The sequence below is a fragment of the Lissotriton helveticus genome, chromosome 10 (assembly GCF_964261635.1).
Source record: "Lissotriton helveticus chromosome 10, aLisHel1.1, whole genome shotgun sequence".
Classification (NCBI taxonomy): domain Eukaryota; kingdom Metazoa; phylum Chordata; class Amphibia; order Caudata; family Salamandridae; genus Lissotriton; species Lissotriton helveticus.
The window spans coordinates 247,180,008-247,198,209 of NC_136071.1; the positions used below are offsets into that span (position 1 = coordinate 247,180,008).

At 44.8% G+C, this 18,202-nt stretch overlaps 1 protein-coding gene across 1 annotated transcript in view; it reads right to left on the bottom strand.

Annotated features, from left to right (window-relative positions):
• The window catches only part of LOC144783990 (uncharacterized), a 330,381-nt gene that overhangs the window by 294,855 nt on the left and 17,324 nt on the right, over nucleotides 1-18,202 (bottom strand). The window lies entirely within an intron of this gene.

An 18,202-nucleotide genomic window follows, 5' to 3' on the forward strand; every position in this document is an offset into this window, starting at 1 on the left:
TCACAGGGTGCGGTAGTGAATAGGGCGAAAGGGAGGTGTCGGGCGGGCACAGTGTGATTCTCAGGGAAGAGCAGCGCAGATGGGGGGAGGTTTATTGCCCATGCATAAGACAGAGAGCGGGGGTGACCAGTGCCTGGGGAAGATGCTTGCGAGGGTGAGGAGCCATGCTACGAATCGACAGCGTGCAGAGAGTGGGTCTGGTCAAGACATCTAAAATGGCTGCCGTGCACGACAAAAGTGTGGCATTTCAAAAAAGGCAAGATGGCGCAGACAATGTTTTTCAACACTTCCTCATTTCCTTCGAATCGAACGTTAACAGACGTTGGGGCATATTACCAAAGTTAAGCGATATTTATCGCTAACGATGCTTACCAACCAATTTTTTACCACTAAGCATCGTCAGAAATTATCGAAGATAAACCTTACTATTATCAAGGTTTATCGCAAATGCGATAATAAACGGCCGCAATGCATGAATATCGCTAAAAACTCAGCGATATTCATGCATTACCGAGCTAATACTCTTAGCCATGTTATCCACCTCCCATTGGATAACATGGCTAAGAACTGCTCAGGGCAGGTGTTACTTTTTGGAGATATTCGCGCTTAGCGCGAATATCTCCAAAAGTTGGTAATAGGAGATAGATATCTTGCATGTTGTAATGCAAGTTATTGTGGTATATGGAACTCATACCATAATCTCTCAGGAAAGCAGAAACTGATCCTTTTGGGACCGCCTAAAAAGGCCTAGGGGGTGAGGAGTACTCTACTTTGCCCCCTTTTCACGTTCCGAACTATTTTATTTTACTCTCTTCTGTAATTACACAAAATACCAGCGATAAGATGCATCGGAGACACACAGTGAGAGAAAGGAGGCCGGAGATGAAGAAGACATGTCAAATACACATTGGAGATAATATAGTGGCAGAAGGGAAGTAAATATGAGTAAACTTACCATGTAACATAAAAATGTTGCACTCTATACTATAAGTCTCATTTTATACTACAATCACTTCGCTACAACCTCATAAATTAAAAATAAAAATAAATAATGTCTCAAACAATTTTTGATTTCTAAATATAAATTTATTCTTCAAAATTTTCTAAATTTGAAACAACTAGTAACATGTCCTCATCAGTAATTTCCTCTTCAATCATCTCATCTGGAATCTCCTCATTAAAAGTCTGCAATGATGATTCTTGTAACTCTATGGTCTCCAAACACTCGATAAATTCGCCATCAAGAGATTGATCAAAAAAATCATTCAAGTCATCTCCTCCTTCTGACAATATTTCATTATTGGTGCTGTCCATTTCAATCAATGTAGTGGAATCATTCAAGTCATCTCCTCGTGACAATATTTCATTATTGGTGCTCTCAATTTCAATCAATGTAGTGGAATCATTCAAGTCATCTCCTCCTTGTGACAATATTTCATTATTGGTCCTGTCCATTTCAATCAATCTAATGGAATCATACAAGCCATCTCCTCCTTGTGACAATATTTCATTATTGGTGCTCTCAATTTCAATCAATGTAGTGGAATCATTCAAGTCATCTCCTTGTGACAATATTTCATTCTTGGTGCTGTCCATTTCAATCAATCTAATGGAATCATACAAGTCATGTCCTCCTTGTGACAATATTTCATTATTGGTGCTCTCAATTTCAATCAATGTAGTGGACAATTCAAAAGAAATTGCCACGGTCTCTTCATTGTGAGCCATTTTATTTTGAAATTGCTTGCTGTAAATTGCAGAAAAAAATAATCACTTTCATTTATCGTTTTTAGTAATACATAATATAAAACTAACTTCATCAACTATTTAGTATAACAGAAGGACTGCAAATAAATAACAGAAAACATTTTTCAAATTATCTTCAAGTGTACAACATAGTTCCCCTTACAAATTAACAACTCACCTTTTTAAAAGTAGCAGAAGTGTTAGTACTGTGTAAATCAAACACCAGAAATTCACCACCAAAAATTCCTCACAAATGTACCTCAGACAGTAGTATCACAAAATGGCTGTGGTTTCCTCTCATTTGACATATATACATAACCAATTAACTTTCATCACACACAAATACAAAACCAAAGTAACATTTTAATTGGTTCTAAATTTCAACACTTTCAAATGTGTTTTCCCCATGCAATTTTCCATAGGACATTTACATACGTCTACAGCCTGAATGGCTGAACGGAATTACACCAAACTTGGCAAAATGGTACATCAAACCTAAGAGGTCAGGAAGGATCTACTATGACCCCTTATGGTCATTTCCCCCTTCGCTTTGGCCTCCTCTTGTCTCTCAATCCTACCGAGAGACAAGATGGCGGCCGCTACGGACTGTTTGGAATGTTGACAGACGCCGGAGAACCAATCAGCTTCGCAAAGCTCCGTAACGCGAAAAGTACGCGAAGCGGAGCGCTGTTACAGATATATATCTTTTTTTGAACGTTAATTTCTCAAAATCCACTGGAGCACATATATTGAGACCTAGCAAAGGCACATCGGGCTACCAGTCCCTAATATTTTGCCAAGTTTCGTGCAAATCCATTCAGGTGTTCGATTATTATTATTATTATTTTTTTTTGCCCCGCGGGGCCCTTTTAAAACCTCCACATCAAACCTAGGGGGTCAGCGAGGATCTACTATTCCCCCTTATGGTCATTTGCCCCTTCGCTTTGGCCTCCTCTTGTCTCTCGATCCTACCGAGAGACAAGATGGCGGCCGCTACGGACTGTTTGGAATGTTGACAGACGCCGGAGAACCAATCAGCTTCGCTTCACAAAGCTCCGTTGCGCGAAAAGTACGCGTCCTAGGACGCTGCCCGGTCCGCTGTTACAGATATATATCTTTTTTTAAACGTTAATTTCTCAAAATCCACTGGAGCACATATATTGAGACCTACAAAAGGCACATCGGGCTACCAGTCCCTACAATTTTGCCAAGTTTCGTGCAAATCCATTCAGCCGTTCGGGCTAAAAGTGAGGCCAACCGCCCTATGGAAAACTCAATGTTAAAAACACGTTTTGGGACCCCCCTTTTTTCTCGGCCCCCCCTTGACGAACCCCCCCCAAATTTTCAAGGGCTGCTCAGAAACAAAATGTGCCATTTTCCTGAAAATTTCAGCCAATTCCGTCCACAAACGCCAAAGTTATTAGACATAGAATTTTCAAAAAACCCATAGAGAAAAAATCCTAACTATATATACCTACTGGCGACCGCCAGTAGGTAATATATATATATATGGACGTAGAACTTCTGCAGCAGCAAGAAGGTGAGGCCACTCGGGGGAGTCTGTGGAGGTATCCTTTATTACAACAAGAACCAAAGTCCATGCGAATGCATTTCGGCTCCGTTTGAGCCTTCCTCAGCGCGACGTGGTTCACAGCAGCATCAGGATAGAGTGACCGGTGAGTATCCGGGTCCCGACCTGCCAGGTGAATAAGTAGTCCGCCCCCAACAGCCGGTATGTCATTGGCCGCAGGAAACACGTGGTAGGACACCCAGTGCATCTGGACTACCACTACCAAGATGCAGTGCGCTGGTCCGGCACCGCATCAGATGGAAACAAATGTTCACAGATTACTTGCACCTGTAAAATGTCTTTGCAAGGACCACCTCCGCTCCCCTATACTGCACCAACCACACAGAAAACGACAGTCCATAGGACAGGGGCGGGATCAATGATCCAGTGCCCAAGGTGAAAATAATAATCCACATTTGTGAAGCGCACAATCACCCGTAAGGGTCTCTAGGCGCTGGGGGCCGTCGGGAAGATTAAGCGAGCTATTGCCCAGAGTCACATGGTGCTGGGCTAACCTGCCGCCGGAGCCGGGGATCGAACCCTGATCCCCAGATTCCAGCGTCAGTCGCCCTGGCCGCGGCGCCACACCTCTCCCTTAAAATTACTCCAAACACTGCCGTTTTTTCGTGCCGCTTCCAGTGGTGGGCTCCTAGAATCCCAATAGCTTTGGGCACATTACGATCTCCACTGGAGCAGATGCCAGCAGCCAGGAGCCTCTTTCCGGTGCAGGGGCCTCTTGCAGCGCGATACTGGCGTGCGCGCTAATTAGTGGACGTAGAACTTCTGCAGCAGCAAGAAGGTGAGGCCACTCGGGGGAGTCTGTGGAGGTATCCTTTATTACAACAAGAACCAAAGTCCATGCGAATGCATTTCGGCTCCGTTTGAGCCTTCCTCAGCGCGACGTGGTTCACAGCAGTATCAGGATAGAGTGACCGGTGAGTATCCGGGTCCCGACCTGCCAGGTGAATAAGTAGTTCGCCCCCAACAGCCGGTATGTCATTGGCCGCAGGAAACACGTGGTAGGACGCCCAGTGCATCTGGACTACCACTACCAAGATGCAGTGCGCTGGTCCGGCACCACATCAGATGGAAACAAATGTTCACGGATTACTTGCACCTGTAAAATGTCTTTGCAAGGACAACCTCCGCTCCCCTATACTGCACCAACCACACAGAAAACGACAGTCCATAGGACAGGGGCGGGATCAATGATCCAGTGCCCAAGGTGAAGTAAAATTACTCCAAACACTGCCGTTTTTTCGTGCCGCTTCCAGTGGTGGGCTCCTAGAATCCCAATAGCTTGGGCACATCACGATCTCCACCGGAGCAGATGCCAGCAGCCAGGAGCCTCTCTCCGGTGCAGGGGCCTCTTGCAGCGCGATACTGGCGTGCGTGCTAATTAGTGGACGTAGAACTTCTGCAGCAGCAAGAAGGTGAGGCCACTCGGGGGAGTCTGTGGAGGTATCCTTTATTACAACAAGAACCAAAGTCCATGTCAATGCATTTCGGCTCCGTTTGAGCCTTCCTCAGTGCGACGTGGTTCACAGCAGCATCAGGATAGAGTGACCGGTGAGTATCCGGGTCCCGACCTGCCAGGTGAATAAGTAGTCCGCCCCCAACAGCCGGTATGTCATTGGCCGCAGGAAACACGTGGTAGGACGCCCAGTGCATCTGGACTACCACTACCAAGATGCAGTGCGCTGGTCCGGCACCGCATCAGATGGAAACAAATGTTCACGGATTACTTGCACCTGTAAAATGTCTTTGCAAGGACCACCTCCGCTCCCCTATACTGCACCAACCACACAGAAAACGACAGTCCATAGGACAGGGGAGGGATCAATGATCCAGTGCCCAAGGTGAAGTAAAATTACTCCAAACACTGCCGTTTTTTCGTGCCGCTTCCAGTGGTGGGCTCCTAGAATCTCAATAGCTTGGGCACATCACGATCTCCACCGGAGCATATGCCAGCAGCCAGGAGCCTCTTTCCGGTGCAGGGGCCTCTTGCAGCGCGATACTGGCGTGCGCGCTAATTAGTGGACGTAGAACTTCTGCAGCAGCAAGAAGGTGAGGCCACTCGGGGGAGTCTGTGGAGGTATCCTTTATTACAACAAGAACCAAAGTCCATGCAAATGCATTTCGGCTCCGTTTGAGCCTTCCTCAGAGCGACGTGGTTCACAGCAGCATCAGGATAGAGTGACCGGTGAGTATCCGAGTCCCGACCTGCCAGGTGAATAAGTAGTCCGCCCCCAACAGCCGGTATGTCATTGGCCGCAGGAAACACGTGGTAGGACGCCCAGTGCATCTGGACTACCACTACCAAGATGCAGTGCGCTGGTCCGGCACCGCATCAGATGGAAACAAATGTTCACGGATTACTTGCACCTGTAAAATGTCTTTGCAAGGACCACCTCCGCTCCCCTATACTGCACCAACCACACAAAAAATGACAGTCCATAGGACAAGGGCGGGATCATATACATACATATATACATAGATACATAGATACATACATATATATATATATATATATATATATATATATATATATATATATATATATATATATATATATTACCTACTGGCGGTCGCCAGTAGGTATATATAGTTAGGATTTTTTCTCTATGGGTTTTTTGAAAATTCTATGTCTAATAACTTTGGCGTTTGTGGACGGAATCGGCTGAAATTTTCAGGAAAATGGCACATTTTGTTTCTGAGCAGCCCTTGAAAATTTGGGGGGGGGTTCGTCCAGTGGGGGCCGAGAAAAAAGGGGGGTCCCAAAACGTGTTTTTAACATTGAGTTTTCCATAGGGCGGTTGGCCTCACTTTTAGCCCGAACGGCTGAATGGATTTGCACGAAACTTGGCAAAATTGTAGGGACTGGTAGCCCGATGTGCCTTTTGTAGGTCTCAATATATGTGCTCCAGTGGATTTTGAGAAATTAACGTTTAAAAAAAGATATATATCTGTAACAGCGGACCGGTTAGCGCTCTGGTTCGCGGACTTTTCGCGCAACGGAGCTTTGTGAAGCGAAGCTGATTGGTTCTCCGGCGTCTGTCAACATTCCAAACAGTCCGTAGCGGCCGCCATCTTGTCTCTCGGTAGGATCGAGAGACAAGAGGAGGTCAAAACAAAGGGGGAAATAACTATAAGGGGGCATAGTAGATCCTCGCTGACCCCCTAGGTTTGATGTGGAGGTTTTAAAAGGGCCCCGCGGGGCAAAAAAAAATAATAATAATAATAATCGAACGGCTGAATGGATTTGCACGAAACTTGGCAAAATTGTAGGGACTGGTAGCCCGATGTGCCTTTGCTAGGTCTCAATATATGTGCTTCAGTGGATTTTGAGAAATTAACGTTCAAAAAAAGATATATATCTGTAACAGCGCACCGCTTCGCGTACTTTTCGCGTTACGGAGCTTTGCGAAGCGAAGCTGATTGGCTCTCCGGTGTCTGTAAACATTCCAAACAGTACGTAGCGGCCGCCATCTTGTCTCTCGGTAGGATCGAGAGACAAGAGGAGGCCAAAGCGAAGGGGCAAATGACCATAAGGGGGCATAGTAGATCCTCGCTGACCCCCTAGGTTTGATGTGGAGGTTTTAAAAGGGCCCCGCGGGGCAAAAAAAAAAAATAATAATAATAATCGAACGGCTGATGACCATAAGGGGGCATAGTAGATCCTCGCTGACCCCCTAGGTTTGATGTGGAGGTTTTAAAAGGGCCCCGCGGGGCAAAAAAAAAAAAAAATTAATAATAATCGAACGGCTGAATGGATTTGCACGAAACTTGGTAAAATATTAGGGACTGGTAGCCCGATGTGCCTTTGCTATGTCTCAATATATGTGCTTCAGTGCATTTTGAGAAATTAACGTTCAAAAACAAGATATATATCTGTAACAGCGCTCCGCTTCGCGGAGATAAAATTATATGTGTATTACCTAGCTGTTGCTAACACCAGTTAGCGACGGCTAGTAGGAGATAGCGACCATCTTGGGTCCCACTTTGCATGTGAGTGATATTTATCACTAATGACATGCAAAGTGGGCATGCCAAGATGTTAGCGACTGGAAACAGTCGCTAACATCGCTATCTCCTATTATCAACTTTTGGAAATATTCGAGATAAGCGCGAATATCTCCAAAAAGTAACAGCTGCCCTGAGCAGTTCTTAGCCATGTTATCCAATGGGAGGTGGATAACATGGCTAAGAGCATTAGCTCGGTAATGCATGAATATCGCGGAGTTTTCAGCGATATTAATGCATTGCGCTCGTTTTTTATCGTATTTGCGATAAACCTTGATAATAGCAAGGTTTATCTGCGATAATTTCTGACGGTAAAAAAATCTTTGCAATGCATCGTTAGGGATAAATATCGCTTAACTTTGGTAATATGCCCCAACGTCTGTTAACGTTCGATTCGAAGGAAATCAGGAATTGTTGAAAAACATTGTGTGCGCCATCTTGTCTTTTTTCAAATGCCACACTTTTGTCGTGCACGGCAGCCATTTTAGATGCCTTGACCAGATCCACTCTGTGCACGCTGTCGATCCTTAGCATGGCTCCCCACCCTCGCAAGCATCTCCCCCAGGCAGTGGTCACCCCCGCTCTCTGTTTTATGCATGGGTAATAAACCTCCCCCCATCTGCGCTGTTCTTCCCTGAGAATCACACCCTGTGCCCGCCCGACACCTCCCTTTCGCCCTATTCACTACCGCACCCTCTGACACTCCTTTTCCTCTGTGTCCGATTGTCCAGGCCGGTCCTAGGCTATCAGCTAGCCCTGCAGATGTAGTTTATGGCCACAGCTGTAAAGAATCACCCGTCTTCAAAGGAGTTATAGTAGATCAAGGCCCACACTCGATGAGATCCGTCACAGCAGAAGCGTTGCTATTATCTGAAAACCATCCTGTATTGTGATTGGGGAGGGGACCGAGCGTGAAGCGGAAGATTCCAGGGATGACTCTTTGTACATCAAAGTTTTTACAATTATGTGTCACATTAAAAATATATAGCACTCCGACAAAGTAGTAAGATTATAAAACTTTAATAATTTATAAATATATACAAGAAAACAAAAATAGTAATAACATATAAACATTTTTAGAGAAAAACAACGAAGTAGCGGTCGGCTGTGCGAATAGTCCCAACGCAGCACAACGTCCAGATTTCCGGCGTGGGGCGTCGCGGGGGGTGGGTGATCAGTAGCAAACTGTTGTGCGAATAGTTCCAAGGCAGCAGAACGCGCCGAAATCTAGATGACACGAAAGTGATGTCTAGTAAGTTGCCACCCAGCAAATAACGGCGTGGGGCGTCGCGGGGGGTGGGTCATCAGTAGCAAACTGTTGTGCGAATAGTTCCAAGGCAGCAGAACGATGGCACCAAGGTGATGTCCAGTAAGTTGCCGCACTGGTTTTGGTATCCTACAATGCTGCTCCGAATAACGGCGTGGAGCGCCCCGGGGGAGGCGGCGTGAACGGGCCTCTCCAGGTGGAGTCTCATCTGTTTTAGTGGGGCGCCCCTTTACCGTTTCAGTTGCCATTCCGTCCGCTTTTGGTCCACTGTGTCAAAATCCGCCATTCAGCTGAGTTGCGCCCACTCTTGCGGTGCAGCGATAGGCGGCTGTCACAGGACTCTCAAAATGGCGGCAGGCTGTTTCCTTTTTGGGCCTGGTCCACTGAAATGGCCCTGGGACACCTTGGAAATCGGACGCTTGTCTGCTAGGTCTTGGACCCCATTCTCGAAAGCGTCCCCTCCGCCTTGAGAATTCATCAAAAGTTTTGGGGGCTCCGACTCCTGCAGGCTTCTGGTGGGGAGCGGCTGCCATGATTGCTCGCGGAATGACCACGACTGAGCTACGAGATGGTGGTGCTTTCATGCTGACGCCAGCTTCAGTCTGAAACATCCAGAAACAAGGTGGGGCTTTCATCGTTTGGGGGAAAAAAAAAGTTTTCATCCAATGAAAAGTGTTGTTTTTAGGTCATATGATCAAGCCTTCCATCATTAGGAAACCAAAAGTAAAATGAACCAATGAAAAGTTTTATAAACAAGTCACATGACCTGTTATGCGGCATAGGGTATAAAATGCGGAGAAAATACGTTGGCACGTGAGGCGGCGTCAGTAGCGGACCGATGTGCGAATAGGCCGAAGGCAATACAACGCGCCAAGATCCGGATGGCACCGAGGTGGTGTCATAGTTGAGAGTTCTGAGCAGCGGTTGTAACACTGTCTGAAGCTTATTTGCAGCTGCTGCAGCTTCACTACGCGCCAAGATCCGGATGGCACCGAGGTGGTGTGTAGGAAGTTGCCGCACTGGTGTGGCCATCCTACAATGCTGAAAGTCGGCGTGGGGCGCCCCGTTGGCCTGTGAGTTTGCGTCAGTAGCGGACCGATGTGCGAATAGGCCGAAGGCAGCACAACGCGCCAAGATCCGGATGGCACCGAGGTGGTGTCTAGTAAGTTGTCGCACTTCTGTGGCCATCCTACAATGTTGAAAGTCGGCGTGGGGCGCCCCGTTGGCCTGTGAGATGGTGTCAGTAGCGGACTGATGTGTGAATGGGGCCAAAGGCAGCGCAACAATATTTTCTACTATATTTCCGGTGTAGAAGACACCACAAGGCGCTGAGATGCCAAGATCCGGATGGCACCGAGGTGGTGTGTAGCAAGTTGCCGCACTGGTGTGGCCATCCTACAATGCTGAAAGTCGGCGTGGGGCGCCCCGTTGGCCTGTGAGATGGCGTCAGTAGCGGACCGATGTGCGAATAGGCCGAAGGCAGCACAACAATATTTTCTGACTGACACCACAAGGCGCTGAGATGCCAAGATCCGGATGGCACCGAGGTGATGTCTAAGTTGCGGACTGATGTGCGAATGGGGCCAAAGGCAGCGTAACAATATTTTTTGTATGGAAGATACCACTAGGCGTTGAGATGCCAAGATTCGGATGGCACTGAGGTGATGTCTAGCAAGTTGGTGTGGTCATCCTACAATGCTGAAACTCGGCGTGGGTCACCCCATTAGCCTGTGAGATGGCGTCAGTAGCGGACCGATGTGCGAATAGGCCGAAGGCAGCACAACGCGCCAAGATCCGGATGTCACCGTGGTGGTTTCATAGTTGAGAGGCACTTCATCTGCAGTGGGGCGCCGAGATCCGGATGGCACCGAGGTGATGTCTAGCAAGTTGCTGTACTGGTGTGGTCATCCTACAATGCTGAAACTCGGCGTGGGTCGCCCCATTAGCCTGTGAGATGGCGTCAGTAGCGGACCGATGTGCGAATAGGCCGAAGGCAGCACAACGCGCCAAGATCCGGATGTCACCGTGGTGGTTTCATAGTTGAGAGGCACTTCATCTGCAGTGGGGCGCCGAGATCCGGATGGCACCGAGGTGATGTCTAGCAAGTTGCTGTACTTGTGTGGTCATCCTACAATGCTGAAACTCGGCGTGGGTCGCCCCATTAGCCTGTGAGATAGCTGTTCTTTGGATTTGGGCCTGGCTCGTCTGCTGTAGTGGGGCGCCCCTTTACCGTTTCAGTTGCCATTCAGCTGAGTTTCGGCTGCTCTTGATGCTACAGCGACAGGCGGCTGCAACAGGACTCTCAAAATGGCGGCCTGTTCTTTGGATTTGGGCCTGGTCCACTAAAATGGCCCTGGGACACCTTAGAACTCGGACGCTCGATTTTTTTTTCCTTTCCTGTACATGCAAAAAAAGGTAAATGCCCGGTACGTTACACGCTTCATCTGCCACGATGAACTCTCCAGAGGAACCGAAAAAAAATATAGTTGTGGTAACTATACCATGCATCGTCATATGGAGAGGTGGCACCAATTAATTATAGTGCTGCATAAAAGAGAGATTTGGAGGAGAACCCGTGACCTGCTAGTACATTCATCAAAGAAGTGGCACTGAGAGCTTCAGAGGCAAGGGAAACGGTCCCAAATATTTAGAAGAACTTTGGAAAGATTAAAATGACATGTTTAGATTGTGGCAAATTAATTTCATGTGGACAGATGAGTGTTACTCTAATAAATACAGCATATGAACATCATCATAGTCGATGGTTGGTAGAGACATTTTGACTATATCCTGGACCTGCCCGTCCTCGCCCAAAATGGCGCCAGAATAAATGGGACTCGTAACTCCTTGTTGTGTACTGGTTGCAGAACCTTGAAATCACGAGATACGTATGCAGTTTTGAAGCACATGGCGGGCGGGGACGAGAATTGATTGAATATTTCGACATCCCTATTGATATTAAGTTCTGATGTGTTATTGATTACTGTACTGTTGAAAGTTCGAATTAACGTCACCCATGGTACTTGCCCGCAAATGTATATCTAGATAATTTTATTGTAACTGGCCCTGTCGTATTTTAATTATAAAATGTACGTCCACCGATTCCGTAACTGTTAGACACCTTAGTTCTTGCAACCTAATGGCCCGCCCGTTACGTTCCTCTACAGTGTAAATGTCTATTCATCATATACGATTACAGTTTGCTCCGTGGCCGGCCCACGTGGTTATAGGCTCGTATTTGTATAATGAAATTTTCACAATAAAGGTTTTTAAAAGAAAACATGGTAGTAGTATATACATTGGTAAAGTTTTTAATAATAGTCACTGTTTTAGAATCATTAAAAGGCAAGTGAAATAAAGCAGACCAATTACATGAAGGGTAAAAGGTATAATACGAAGGAACGCAGTAAAGATAAATGGTCAAGGGCTGTTGTGTTTTCTATTCCTGCAACATAAAGTGATCGATAAGAATCTCATATTCAGGCGTATCGGCGACTAAGACAGCAGGTCGACCCTCTTTTGCTCAACGGCTCCGTCATGGGACGAAGAAACGCTCTTTTTCTCGAAAAAAGAATATATTTTACTTGCAGGACAGTTGTAAAATTTCCGGGAAAGTACATTAGCCTGGAACATTATAACATATATTTAAGAAAAAATAATGTTCGGAAGTAATGAAAAGCGTAATTTTTAGGTCATATGACCAAGCCTTTCATCATTACAATAAGAAAAGTAAAATGAACCAATGAAAAGTTTTATTAACAAGTCACATGACTTGTTATGCTTACGTTACGCGCTGCGCGCCCCGGATGACTTCCGGATGCGCTAACGCGGCGCGTCATATGACGCATTACGCGACAACGCAGGTACAGAATATAGTCAAAATGTCTCCACCAACCAGCGGTCGGAACACAACCCCTTTCAGCAGGCTAAATAGTTCTGTTAAATGACAACAGAAGGGACAGGCAACAAGAACCATCAGTCAAAGAGGGGAGGGCTAGTTCTTCTCTACCGGGTTACATTGGGGCGCTACCGGAACTGATCGAATTGGTAGTCTACAGTGTTTCTGGATGTTTCAGACTGAAGCTGGGGTTAGCATGAGAGCAGCACCATTTCGTAGCTCCGTCGTGGTCATTCCGCAACCAATCATGGCAGCCGTTCTTTATCGTTATTTTGGGCGGGGTGGGTGGCGGAGCCGAGCTGTTTTGCAGCCATCATTGTGTGGAGTTCAGTTCATCTCACTAGTTTTGTATTTGTCATGAGGGGTTGTTCCTAATGTTTCTATTTTAGCGAGGTCAAAAAGAGATCCTATTAGTGGCCTACTGATTTTGCTCGATTCCTTTTCTTTTTTTTTACACGATTTTTCGTTATCTGCAAAGACTAAACAGAGTATTGCGACTCTGTGTTTGTTTGTAAATAGAGAATGAACCAAAGAGAACTAATTCTAAAACAGTAAATACTTGGATAACAATGAATCAAATGGAGAGAGAAGCAGGCACGACGGATTACAATGGGGGCAAAGACCTGCGTTAACTACCTTTCACTATCTGCAAAGAGAGAGTACTCCTAATAGAAATGAGGGGGGGGGGGCACCATTCAAAGCAGATCAGTGTGCATAAACACGAAAATGTTTTCACTTACCACGTACTTGACATTCGACAGCTTATGATATTTGCTATTAAAAAACCATTGAAATTCACTGAAAAAACCATAGGTTATAGACCATATATAGTTAGGAATTAGCATTTACAAAACCTTGAAAATTCACTGAAAAAACCATAGGTTATAGACCATATATAGTTAGGAATTAGCATTTAAAAAACCTTATTTTACTCACACAAAACCATTGAAATTCCATATATAGTTAGTTGCACTAACTATATATCGCGCACCTGCAATCCACTGCTGATGATGTCACATATTACATCATTCATGACATGGTCAGTGACATCACTGATGACATCACTGATGACATCTCAAATGACATCACTGATGACATCACTGATGACAACATCCAGTGACTGTATGTTTCTGTAAAGTTAAAATGTGTCTTACATATTGAAGAATGAGTGGAAGTATAAGTGTCTGGACAAAGGATTTAGTAGGTGCATGACTGAATGCATGAGTGAGTGATTAAATGTGTCTCACTGAGTGCATGGGTTAGTGACTAAAGTGTCTTAATTTGTGCATCATTATGTCTGTTGTTCTGTAAACTGCTGCATGTTTTGATCAGTAGCTATATAATTAACTATATGGGTTACTGATTGATTGTCCAAGTATTTGTATGGGAGACTGAGTGTGTGTGTGGCTGGCTGGGAGGTGTGTGACTCTGTGCAGATCAATGTGCACTTGTATCAATGATTGTATAACAAGGTAAGTATGTGTTAGTATATGTTTGAAAATGTAAGGTGCTCTATGTTTAACTGTATAGACAAGAAAATGGAAGTGTCATTGATTCTTTACAGGACTGACTAGATGTGTGAGTAACTCCATGGATGAGTGGCAGACTGTGAGTGTCTGTATAGGTGTATGAGTGCATATGATAGTGTTGTAAAGATGAGTGATTGTATGTATGAATGATAGTATGGGTGAATGAGTGAAGGTGTGTGTAGACGTAGGAATCAGTGAGTGCGTATGTAGTAACTAGTATTGGTGTGTCAATGGTTTCAAAAATTATATTCTGTATTTAACACTGGGTGAAACAGAGGTTATATTAAAATGTGAGGAGATGCATTGTATTGTCACATGAATGATATCATCAGTGATGTGGTCATTGATGTCAAATGAGATGTCATCAGTGATGTCATCAGTGATGTCATTTGAGATGTCATCAGTGATGTCATCAGTGATGTCACTGACCATGTCATGAATGATGTAATATGTGACATCATCAGCAGTGGATTGCAGGTGCGCGATATATAGTTAGTGCAACTAACTATATATGGAATTTCAATGGTTTTGTGTGAGTAAAATAAGGTTTTTTAAATGCTAATTCCTAACTATATATGGTCTATAACCTATGGTTTTTTCAGTGAATATATATATATATAGACAGACATTCCAGTCATTTTCAGCCAATTTTATTGGGCTTGAGATCATTTTTTAAACTGTCTAGATATCGTGGACACAGTTTTTTATACAATATGTAATGTATTTTATGTCATTGTATTCAGTGGTTTTCATTATTATTTTTGAACCGTTTGCATTGTGCATAAAGTTTTATTCACAATTATGAACCTTAAATATACTATCGGAGGGTTCATGAATGTAGAAACAGACCGCTATGCCTATATATTGTAGTGTGTCCTCTATTTCCATGATCACCGGGGGGTGTTTGAAAAAAATGCGGAATAATACCGTGAAAAAAATGTATTTAAGTTGTGGAGACTGAATTGTCTGACGATCTGTGAGCAAGGGCGGATGCCCGAAACGCGTCGGATCTGGTGGCTCTACTGAAATAAATCTATATGCCGAATTTCACGTTGGAGTTGCGTGGTCTGTTTAATTCGCGAGAGCGGAGATGTTGAAGACTACACTTGGTTGCATATATATATATATAACGAACAGTATTCTCCATGGCAGCAGCTTCCACCCAAAGTCGTTGTTGAAAAGCATTCCATATGGGGAGTTTGTACGACTCAAAAGAAACTGTTCCAAACCAGAAGATGCCGAAAAGAAAATCTTTGAAAGCAAAATGAGATTCCAGTCGAGAGGATATAAGGACTATGTCCTGAAAGACTGTAAAAAGAAAGTGGATAAAATCAGCAGAGTAGAAACGCTAGTGGAAAAACAAAAACCCCCACAAGAAAAAGATCCACCAAGATTCATTACGACATACAGTAAAGAAAGTGAGCTAATTGCCAAAAAAATGAAAAAATATTGGCATCTGATAAACAGCGATCCAGATGTGGGACCATTAGCGGGGAAATTCCCCTCCATCACATACAAGAAAAACACATCCCTTCAAAACCTATTAGTCAAGAGCCACTTCCAGAGCAAAGAACAACCTAAATGGTGGACTGATCAGAACATAGGTTTCAAACCCTGTGCAACATGCAAAGCATGCAAAATAGGTAAAAAAATGAAGATGGTGTTGGAACCTGATGGCAAATATATGCCGATTAGTCAATACATCACTTGCACATCAAAAAATGTGGTGTATGTGGTCGAATGCAAATGTGGCATGAAATATATAGGATCTACCACATGCATGCTAAAGAAGAGAATTTTGGAACACATCCGAGCTGTTAAGAACTCAAACATGCTGTATGCCACCGCAAAACACTTGAGTACATGCCAAAATGGGGACTGGCGAGCCATGACCTTCTACGGATTGAAAATGCTGAACAAATCTGAGAGAGGGGGAGACACAGTGCGCCTCCTTCGACAAATGGAATCTCGTTTGATTATTCGATTCCGCACGAAACAGCCGCGAGGAATGAACTTTGGGGAGGATCTCCACATACACCTAGAGTGAACATGAACTGCAGTGTAACCTAAACATGCGACAGGGTACTATACCCGACACCTCAAAAGACTGTGAACTTTTGAAAAATTAAAATATGAGTTTAAATTCTTAAAAAATTAACGAAGCTCAAGGCGCCCTCAAGTGGAATTATGTTGTGGACGTTAAGTACTATACTTTTGTAAACAGAACGCACTAGTCCTTTTTCCATTATTTTTAATTATGTTTGCTTTAAAACTACATATCCCACAATGCCACTTTGAGGCTCATGTGGGCCAGTATAAAAAGAGAAAGCAAAAAGGGACTTGCTGACCGTGAGAAAAGCCGTGAGGCTGAAACGCGTCGGTGGAGTGTTGGTGAAATAAACAACTTTCAATAAGTATCCGGTTGTGCGCCCTTTTTGTACTTCAAAATTGAAATTGGGGCTTTGATCCAGCCCTTGGGTCGAGCACACACTGTCGAGCGCGCTCATGCTTGGAAGGATCGTTTTTGTCTCAAATATATATATATATATATATATAAATCAACAAAGTACTCCCAGAGTGAAGGCGCCTCTCATGGCATGTTAAATCCTTTTATTCAATGACTGCAGAAAATAACAGCTTCTCTCTTAAAACAAAATCCATTGCCAGACGCATTTCAAGCATAACCTGCCCTTGTTCACTGGCATCAGCATGGAGAAAGGCAGCGTCGAATGCGGAACACCTGCAGCACTTTTAAATCTACTCTGCTTCCCCAGTGGGCGTGTCTAGATTGCATCCTGGTTCTTGCAGTCCACATTCGAATCTAACCCCGGTGGGTGTCGCCATGCCCCATTCATTTTTGCAAGTTTTTACCCCAGTGGGTGTTTAAAAGTAGAAAAGGCTGTATTCCTGCATTTACTCCGTCACTTGAATCGGACATACCATCCCTTTTAGTCAGCGCTCAGGATCCTCTGCGCTGAAGGTCTGCTCACTCTGCAGAAGGGCACCTTCGCGGCCAGAGCAGACCGCTAGCATAAATCAACAAAGTACTCCCAGAGTGAAGGCGCCTCTCATGGCATGTTAAATCCTTTTATTCAATGACTGCAGAAAATAAAATAACAGCTTCTCTCTTAAAACAAAATCCATCGCCAGACGCGTTTCAAGCATAGCCTGCCCTTGTTCACTGGCATCAGCATTGAGAAAGGCAGCGTCGAATGCGGAACACCTGCAGCACTTTTAAATCTACTCTGCTTCCCCAGTGGGCGTGTCTAGATTGCATCCTGGTTCTTGCAATCCACATTCGAATCTAACCCCGGTGGGTGTCGCCATGCCCCATTCATTTTTGCAAGTTTTTACCCCAGTGGGTGTTTAAAAGTAGAAAAGGCTGTATTCCTGCATTTACTCCGTCACTTGAAACGGACATACCATCCCTTTTAGTCAGCGCTCAGGATCCTCTGCGCTGAAGGTCTGCTCACTCTGCAGAAGGGCACCTTCGCGGCCAGAGCAGACCGCTAACATAAATCAACAAAGTACTCCCAGAGTGAAGGCGCCTCTCATGGCATGTTAAATCCTTTTATTCAATGACTGCAGAAAATAACAGCTTCTCTCTTAAAACAAAATCCATCGCCAGACGCGTTTCAAGCATAACCTGCCCTTGTTCACTGCCATCAGCATGGAGAAAGGCAGCGTTGAATGCGGAACACCTGCAGCACTTTTAAATCTACTCTGCTTCCCCAGTGGGCGTGTCTAGATTGCATCCTGGTTCTTGCAGTCCACATTCGAATCTAACCCCAGTGGGTGTCGCCATGCCCCATTCATTTTTGCAAGTTTTTACCCCAGTGGGTGTTTAAAAGTAGAAAAGGCTGTATTCCTGCATTTACTCCGTCACTTGAATCGGACATACCATCCCTTTTAGTCAGCGCTCAGGATCCTCTGCGCTGAAGGTCTGCTCACTCTGCAGAAGCGATTCAGAAAAGGGGGTGGTGATGAAAAAGTGCTGCAGGTGTTCCGCATTCAACGCTGCCTTTCTCCATGCTGATGCCAGTGAACAAGGGCAGGTTATGCTTGAAACGCGTCTGGCGATGGATTTTGTTTTAAGAGAGAAGCTGTTATTTTCTGCAGTCATTGAATAAAAGGATTTAACATGCCATGAGAGGCGCCTTCACTCTGGG